Source organism: Amphiura filiformis, chromosome 15 (assembly GCF_039555335.1).
Source record: "Amphiura filiformis chromosome 15, Afil_fr2py, whole genome shotgun sequence".
Taxonomy (NCBI): Eukaryota; Metazoa; Echinodermata; class Ophiuroidea; order Amphilepidida; family Amphiuridae; genus Amphiura; species Amphiura filiformis.
In genome coordinates this window covers 28,036,222-28,045,954 of record NC_092642.1, presented here as the reverse complement: position 1 = coordinate 28,045,954, position 9,733 = coordinate 28,036,222, and the positions used below count along the sequence as shown (strand labels likewise).

The following is a 9,733-nucleotide window of genomic DNA, read 5'->3' as shown; positions in this document are numbered from 1 at the left end:
TGTTTTTGGAGTATTTATTTTTGACATTTTGTCTGAAATGATTGAAAATTGTTTTGTGCCGAAAATGTTATTTTTCTTGGAAACTTCAATGATTTTATCATTTAAAAAAATGCACTGGCGCATTGTGCTAAATCTCATTTTAAAAGCTATGCGTGTGTGGTCCGGAGACAAACTTTTTTTTTTGGACTAAGAGTTTGGTCAATGTTGGATTGACGTTGATTTTAGTGATTTCCAGTGAATCTACATAAATGGGAAAATTTCCAAATGTAATTTTCTCAAAATGCTGTTTTTTGTGACATGCAGATATAAATTTACATGTACATGCAGAAATTGTTACAGATATTCTCCATTCATTTGACATAGTAAGGATATGACCAATTATAATTCTAATATAAAACACCCCAAGACAAATTTGATGTCAAAAACTTACATGAATTTGACATCTAATAATATGAAATTGCAAATGATGAATGCAGTTGTCTTATGGCCTTGTTCATATTAATAATAAATAAGCATTACAAAGTCATTCAAACCAGATCAATTATACACAAAACATGCAATCATATCAATGATCATAACAGAGTGGTGAAATGCACACGACCGTATCCAAACAAAGGGCTGGGACACAACAGTATACACCCGCGCATACGTACCCCCAAACACCATACCATGAGTTCTACAGTGTAGATGCACAGATATGGCTCCTGAGAGCTACAGCCATGCATCCCACACAACATGTGTACAAATAATAACAATCAATAGATAAGTGCAACAACAATTACAAAATGTGAGAAACAAATAAAAACATAACTTCAGCACAGAGCAGAAACAATTCTGAGTTCACACAACCATTTCCCAACATAGCTGCTAGGAAGTAATTGTGTGAGTCCAACAATCATGAAATGAGAGGCCCACTATCACCGGGCACTATCACAACTCCAAGAAAGCAGGAACAGTGCACCTCGCATAGCCCCCATTCATCAAACAATAATTACAAAATTAATAAATGGTCATGTGTCATAAGTTGGGACCCCTTTCGGTAACACATGGGTAATTTTGAACATTACAATGACTTAACATCTTACTTGATGAGGCTTGTTTTCCTAAGCATTTATTTATTGCGATGGAAAGAGTATAGATTACTCTTTAAAATGACACAAACTTTATTATTGTATAACTAGTATTATGGAAAATATGACATAATCATCACTGGAAAAGTGTTATTCCAACGTCAAATTAGGTATCCCAACTCATGGCGCAGGACCAAATCGAGTAAATTAATACACAATATAGCAATTAAGACATTTATAAGGAAATATTTCTTATAAATGGCAGTAAAAATATGATCATGTATGAAAAGCCCACCGACTGAGCACTGATGATGGGACAGTCGGTGTACCTCACATACAAAGTAACACATAATACATTCTTTAAATATTAAAACATTGCACAAAGTGAGACCTCTCTCAAGCACACACAATCAGTAGCATCAGGGGAAGCTTAGGACCCACTAACATGATTCCAGGGAGCCAGTCAGTGGGCCTCGCATAACATTCCGGTACATGAGTAATAAAAAGCATAACATGAAAAGGTCCCAATTAGTGATACAACAACTCAGCAAGTAAAACAATCATATAAAACAGCACAGTTCAATAGGCAATACATACATGTAGCAGGTAAAAACACTGAAACACATTTATAATTAAAATGAAAACAAGTATGTTTTTAATTTAAAGATGCTTTAAAACTAGTCACTGACATAGAACATTTGATTTGTAAAGGCAGTTCATTCCATAGCATTAGTGCTGTAGCAGCGAAATACCAGCTTCCATACAATTTAAATATCTTCACTGGAGTAAGTATTTGGCACCGGACCTGAGCGTGCGAGTGGGCTTGTATTCCACAATCAACTAAGAGATATAGTCCGGTGCAAACCCATAGTGATTTGTAAGTTATTAGCAAGATCTTATGTATAATAATACGCTTCCGTACTGGTAACCAAAGAAGCTGTTGCAGAACCAGTGTTATATGTTGATACTTTCTCACACAAGGTACCATCCTAGCTGCAGTGTTCTGCACTTCCTGTAGTTACCGATTTCATAATGCGGTAGTCCATAAAGAATTATGCTATTGCAGCAGCTGTCTAAGAGTGAACTCACGAAGGCATGGAAGAGTTTCTTGGTGCATGCATGATCGAGGTACTTTCGAACTTGACCAATGAGCTAAGGTGTTTATCAATGTTTATCAATGGTCACACTAATCACTAAGGTTCTGTGCTGAAGAAACTGCATGAACAGATTCCGAGAGAATATGAAGACGTGGAATGGTATTACTTTTACGTAAGAACTTGGAAATAATATGCAGGAATTCAGTCTTGCTTCTATTCAGTTTCATCTAATTGTCTGCACACATCCAGTTGTTCACATCATGGATGCAGTGTTCCAGATTGGAGATGGCAGTTGAAGTCTCTGACTGATTGAAGATCATGTAACAGTTGTGTATCATCAGCATAGAACATCAGCTCTATACCATCATGGGACGTTATTATGTCTAAGTTCTAACAGAGCGGTGTACATGGTAAAACACAACGGGCGAAGCATTCATTCGATATTATGTGCCTTTTTATGTATGGACGTCTAATAAAGTGATGCTGTTGATTGAAAATCAGAATTACTTCAATTCATCCATGAGTGCAGCCTGATCTTAAGATTGTGAATATAGAGGCCAGGTTATGACAATCATGGTTAACACATTACTCTTTTCAACTGTGTGATCATCAACAAATAACTAATTGTATTTGTGACCGATGGCTTAGGTATGTACTTTCATGGTTCATGTACCTGATTCTAAATGTACCATAAGTAAAGTGAAAGCCTGACTTTAATGTACATGTACTGATGTCACCACTTAAAGCCAGACATTTATCTTCTGATGATTTTAGTCTTATTTAAATTCGGAATTCATTCAGTTTCTTGTAAACTTCATTGCTCAGCAAATTGTGCTGATAATCTAGATTGAAAGTACTGTTGGAGTAAGCAGCAGCAACTGCTTTGTTTGAAATGTAGTACTAGTTACTACTGGTTTTGAATGCATCACATGATGAATGGGCTAGCAGATACTTAAGGGGGTACTATATCCGTGCCAAATTTTGTGCCTATTTTTGCATTTTTCTGAAAAATTATAGCATATTGGTGACAAGTAAGATATGTAAACACAGCCAAAAAAGAAAGTCTCCAGTAGTTCCATCCCCATATTAATCAGATTCGGATGAGTTTATGGCAAAATAATTTATATAATAATTTTCAACACACTTTCCTACGAAGATTGATACCAAATTTGATAATGCGATCAAAAATATCAATCTCTATTCTCTATAGATGCTGCTTACTGAGAGAATAAATCTAAAATCCAAACAGTTCAGTTTCACTAAAAGGTGAACACAACACAGCAGCTGTGATCCTTTGGAATCCTGCTGCCTCTTTGATCAACAATATTGGCAAATGCTATTACCAAATCCATGCACAGAACATAATCTGCTTCATATGGAATGTTGGATGCTAGAAAGTATTTTTCTGAACGTCAGAATGGTTCCTGAGTAACATAATATAATAGAGACTAGTGTCCTGGTTTGTCTGGTCAACTTGGGCAGTCTGTGTAAAAACAAAAGATAATAATACTACATTATGAACAAAACACAAACATATTCGGAAGTGAGAAGTCGGGGTCAGAATTTCGGCGAGAAGCAATTCTTGGAAATTGCATGGATCAAATAAGTAAATTCTCACAAACTTTTGTAGTTGACACAGAAGTTGATTTGCAAGAATCAAATGATTCCTGCAAATTAATTTTGCAAGAATCAAGATTGATTCTCCCACTGTGAAACAAAATTCTGACCCTGGATGTGAAAGATTACAAAGGTTCAAAGTGACTTGTGCAATATGAAAGTTTTTTTTTCCTTTTTAGTAATGTGTTGGTCCACCTTCATTCTCAACAAATTCATTGCAACGATTCTGCATTCTGTTGACCAGGTTTCGAATGCATTGCTGGTCCAGGTGATTCCATGCCTGTTGCAGTATTCTCAGCAACCCTTACAGTGTTGTGTTGTCATTGACTTTATTGTTTCCAGCTTGCTTCAGAGGGTCTTAGAGATGTCCAATGGGGTTACAATCTGGGGATTGGCAGTGCACTCCAATTAATTGTTCAATTCCTTCATGGAATCACCTGGACCAGCAGTGCATTTGAAACCTGGTCAATCACATTCAATTGACAATAATCACTCAGCCATGATCAAAAATTTTGTTGGATAATTTTAAACCATTATGATAGCAATTTCATCAAATTTGTTTGTTTTCAACATTTTTTTTTCACAATTGTTTAAGAGAAATGCATAGATGTGAGTGGGCCTACTTGAAATCCCTACATGATGTATGTTAAAAATGCAGCTTCTTTTGGACTCAAATTTCATAAATGGCTGTATTTTCTGATGAAGGACAAAATGTTGGACAAAAAGTACTAATGTAACTAATCAGGCTACATTTCACACTTTAAATCAACTTAAGGGACCTAACAGTTTGTTAGTTATGCCCAAATATGTCAGGGGGACTTGTTTGGAACCAGTTACTACATCATACATGCTTGTGCATATTGCTAAACCAGATATCCATTATGGGCGCTCAGTTTTAGATTTTTTCTTTCGTCCACCAGTTGCGCCTGCAGTGTGACATTTACATGGCAGACACTCACCTTACTTGAGAACTCCAGCTTCAAATTGCACACAATAATTCAGACTAAAGTCCAAAGCTAAGTTTTTTTGGTAGATCAGCGTTGAGATTTTTTGTAACACATTACATATGTTATAAATATCCTGTTCATGTTTCAATTTGGATTTGAATGATTTTGTTATCTTGGGCCTTAGCCTCGAATGTGAAGCTGTCTGTAAGCAAATTTGAAGCTAGGCTTATCAAGCAACTCACCATTAGCCTGATGATGTGCGACTTGATATCCACGTCTCTCTACATGCTTCGTGGCAGTTATGACAAAACCGTGCTGGGTGAATGTTGTTATGTGTAATGTCAACATTGCAGTTGCAACACTTTTGTATTCCAAGTGATGTTTGGTAACTTATCCACACCCTTACTGTCAAAACTTATTCCAACTTTGATCCAGGCCTACGAAAATCTCTGCCACACATCCTACACACCTTTTACAATTTTGCTGATGCTGAAGGAGCCCAGACATATTTTAGCCTGTGAATGAAGGGAAAATAAAATAAAATTACAAATTAAACCCGATTGTTCCAACCACTCACATAAATAACCCACACGTAATCACCACGTAAAATCACATACTAAGTTTTTAAATAGCCAATCTTCCTTATTATACATGTATGTACGGATCTGTGATACAAAAAAAATAGAATTTTCTCTAAAAAATTATTTTGGTAAATATTAACACCAACTCACATACATTATACAGTATGAGCGTGCACAGCGCCCTCGTTCAGCTTACTTACAAAGGATAAACTTTGGAAGTGCATAACGCATAACATTGTGAGTCACCCCAACCTGCATTTTGCATTTTATAAGTACCAACTGATTACATCACAAAAACCAAGAGAAAAAATTGGATCTTTGACTAGCGCAAAAAACCCAGCAAATCCAATGTTTTGATAAAAAGCGCCCCTCGAGCAAACTTCAAAGCAGAGGTCTTTAATTTCAAACTTGTTCAGACTTGGGATAAGTTTAATTGTGTAAATCACAATGAGTCTATTACTAATATTAGTGTAACATGTCTAAGGCTGTGCTAACACTTTTCTTTGAGTTTGACCACAATTTTTTATTTTTTCAAATATCTTTTAAATACAAGAATAGAAGCTACATGGTTGTAATTGTCTTAATTGAATAGACAGTACTAGCAAATGTGTTTTCTAAGGTACGTATGCAGGCATGGAACTTAACTTTTTTTGCCACTCCCCAATCGGGCGAGTAGGTCAAAAAATTTACCCGTACGAACAAAAATTTGTACTCGTCCGATAATCATGTACGGCCGCCAAATTGCGATCAGTGCTGTTTTTCGTGGGTCCATTTCCTCAGCATGAAAGACGTGACAGCCGCCGTGTGCTTTAAAATCCACGACTATATGATGACTTTGTGTGCATGAAGCCAACAATTTTTCATTACCGGTAATTGATGATAAAAATAAGAAATTTCCATTCTTTTATATTTTTAAAATAATAAAAGCCCACAATTTTGACCAACCTGCTACGAATTGAAGTAATTTGTAAATGCAAGTATGCAACGTCAGGAAATCTTGCACTTTGTGTATGCTTTCCGTATACGACATGAACGATGCATGGTTTGATGAGGGAAATTCAGACTGATGAGTGACAATGTGCGGTTAAATGTTTATTTAATTATTTATAATCACAACCTGAAAATATTCAGTTTTTATATTAAGTTAATTTTTTCCTAAATAATCTATGTTTCCTTTACTAATATTATTGTGACGATAAATAAAAGCAAATTCTTTTTTGTTTGTATTATTGTGGCACCATGTGTTTAGTGTTTTAGCATGACAACAAAACGTTAATTTAAGAAGTGCGGAAGTACCAAAAAATATGTGAAAATTGGTCGAGTTCGCACATGTTTTTGCACCTGTTTCTGACCAAAACTGACATATATGTAAATGAAAAGAAGAAAATATCATAGCGACTAGAAATGGAATATGATAAAATATCATGGAGAAAATGCAGTTTATTTTATTCGAACAATCGACATTTGATGAGGTCAAATAATTGTACTCTTAGCCTGGGTAAGGGTTAGGCCGCCCGTGAAATGTTAATACTCGCCAGTCGGGCTGGTGAATTTGAAACTTTACTCGACCGGCTGCAATTTTACTCGCCTGTACACATTGTATACGTACTGTACATGACATGTGTGCAAACTCACATGATATCCCAAATAGTTGAAATACAGTCATTCCAACATTCATTTACTATCCTGTATCCAGCTGCATGTCCAGCTAGTACAGAGATCCATACGGTGATTTTGTTTATTTTGGGTGTCCCCGTATACAATGTAGGCATTTTACATTGAAAATACATGTCAGTGTCACCCATGTACCACGCAATTGAATAGCAGAGCGATACTGCACAGGCAGGTTCGCTGCACTGCTGGCTACCAGCTGAGTTGCTCTTGTCTATGTAATCGGCAATTGCAGAGCATAAAAAATGTGGCGCACATATCATGACATCGAGAATTGACGCAAATTTTACAGTAAAAGCAGTCAAACCTAGAAAGGATAATATTCAAATTGAAAAAATATTCTAGGTATGACTTGTTGTACTAATCATGTCCAGCTATCAAAATTACTTCACTTCAATATATATAAAAAGGTTCCATGCATTGCATGCCTGAATAACACTAAAGCCATTTTATAACATTTTCATACAAAATATAGATTAGCATTTCTTTGCCATAAAATGTTAGTTTTTACTATCAGATAATATATCCCCTTTTATTTTTGAGCCGAACAACTACGGCAAAGCAAAGAAAATTGGAATTTACTACCAGCGCATATATCGCCAATACGTACGGTACCACTCCTTCGGTCATGTTATGGTACAACCCTTTGTTGTGTACATGTAGATCACCGTCCCGCACGCCATGTACGTACTTAGTCCGAATAATCAGACCCAGAACAAAATATTAATTTCTGACATGATCGTGTACTGGGTCTGAACGCCGAAATACGAAAGTCAGCGTAATAGTACGGCACTGGTACGTACTGTGTGTTATGAACATTGTGTATGCATTCGACTAATAATTCCATCGTAATAATAAAACGCCGGTTCCGTCGTTTTATTCAAAATCTCGGAAAATGACAAAACTACAGCTAGAGTCTTAATTGATTTTTGCAGGGTATATTGGTTTTAAAATAAAGTACAATGTAACAGGGCTGTGAACTCTCACGCATTGGGTCACTTTCTCACGCCAAGGTAGTATAATCTCACGCCTAGGTAGTAAATCTCACGGAAAAAGCTAGCTGGAAAATGAGTAAAATCTCACGCATCATCATGAATAATTTGTTACTCCTCCCCCCACTTTTCATATTCTCGAGTGCCATCCCATGGCTCAAATAAATATGGAACAAAATGAACATTGCCATTGGAGTCGGGAAATCCCGGTAGGCCTACGCCTCTGTCTCAAACCAAGCAATTCCAAAAACTTGACAGCCCTGAATATAATCGTGTAAAAAAATGAATTAAAAAAAAATCACTGAAGAGGGTGTCCTCTTCAGCAAATGTTATAATAATATGGCTTTAATCGCAATTTGGTCCAAACATGCAAATAACACAATCGCAATCTGGACAGATAGTATAGGTATCCCAGGCAAACCTTAGTTAACACATTTGCTAGTCAGCGAAATTCGCCGAGACCGGGGAAAAACTCAATGCATACATAGAAATTTGAATTTTTTTCGAGAATAGGTTGGTGAAGGAAACCTACATAAATATGTTTTCTATACTTCACTTGACCCAAATATATGATTATTTATGGTGATAATCAAGTCGCACATGGAATTTGAGAGGGATTTTGATAGCAGTTCCATTAAAAAAAGCTGCTATCGCCATGAGACTAAGATCTAGAAACACCCTAAATGCCGTTTTGGGGAATTTTGCTAGCTGAATCTTTTTGATGAAAGTCAATCTTTGACAAGATGTAACTTTGCTGCGGAAAGTGCTATGAAAAAAGGTTTTCAGTGTTGGCTTTGTTTACTCAAGGGCTTTATTTTGATATATAAAATGATGCAGTTTGATGGCAAATTTGAATTCACCTAGCATACCTAGATAGTATCAGTTTGTGAATTGATGACATCGTTTAAGTTCCTTATACTAAATCTGGTCCAAAAACAAACCTTGGCCATAGCCATACCGGGTATGCACAATTGGCCATGGGGCCATGGCCATACCGGGTATGCACAATTGCACATGTACATGTATCAGTGATGTACCGTATGTTTACATGTTTAATTGTTGCGTGATCATGGTGATTCGATTCACATGCTAACCTTTTTACGCGTCTATAAACCTCTACAATTATCAATCGGTTCTCAATATTATACATGTATGTGACCTTAGAATATTACTAATGTGATTTAGTCAACACTCACCACCTGCTTGGGTCCTTTTCAATGTTTAATACCTTCCAAAAGTGCCCATTTCTGTGAACACGTCGATCGCGATACCGATGAGTGTAGGCTGCCATTGTAACAGTATCATGTGCTTGATGGAAAGCCCGTTTTCAAGAGGAGCACCCCTGTGGCAAGTGAAATGGCGTTACCATGTCACTCATCTATGATCATTTTATACCGGAAGTGACTCCTAAATTACCTTTGACCCTAAATAAAAATATACCACATAATACATTGGGAATAACAATTCATGTTTGAACATACCATCACTCTCCTAGGTTTTTCTTAAAATTTTTTGAAGGAATTTTGATTTATCACCGGAAATGACCCTTAATGACCTTTGACCCCAAATCTGTGTACACCACATTGACACTATGTAATAATAATGCATATGTGCAAGTGGTGTCATTGTCCTACGTAATTTGTGGGAGAAGATGCATTTTAAATGTATTTCGTTTTATACCGGAAGTGACCCCTTAATGACCTTTGACCCCAAATAAAAAAATACCACATATACACTGGGTAATTGCAACTCATATAT

General features: G+C 36.4%; 1 long non-coding RNA gene across 1 annotated transcript; it reads right to left on the bottom strand.

Moving 5' to 3' along the window:
• Positions 1–3,341: 3,341 nt before the first annotated feature.
• On the bottom strand, positions 3,342–9,516 carry LOC140171453 (uncharacterized). Its single transcript, XR_011861606.1, has 3 exons — positions 9,172–9,516; positions 4,974–5,246; positions 3,342–3,650 (listed from the first exon to the last, which is right to left on the bottom strand). It is a non-coding gene; the product is annotated as an uncharacterized lncRNA (long non-coding RNA).
• Between the last annotated feature and the right edge of the window lie 217 nt (positions 9,517–9,733).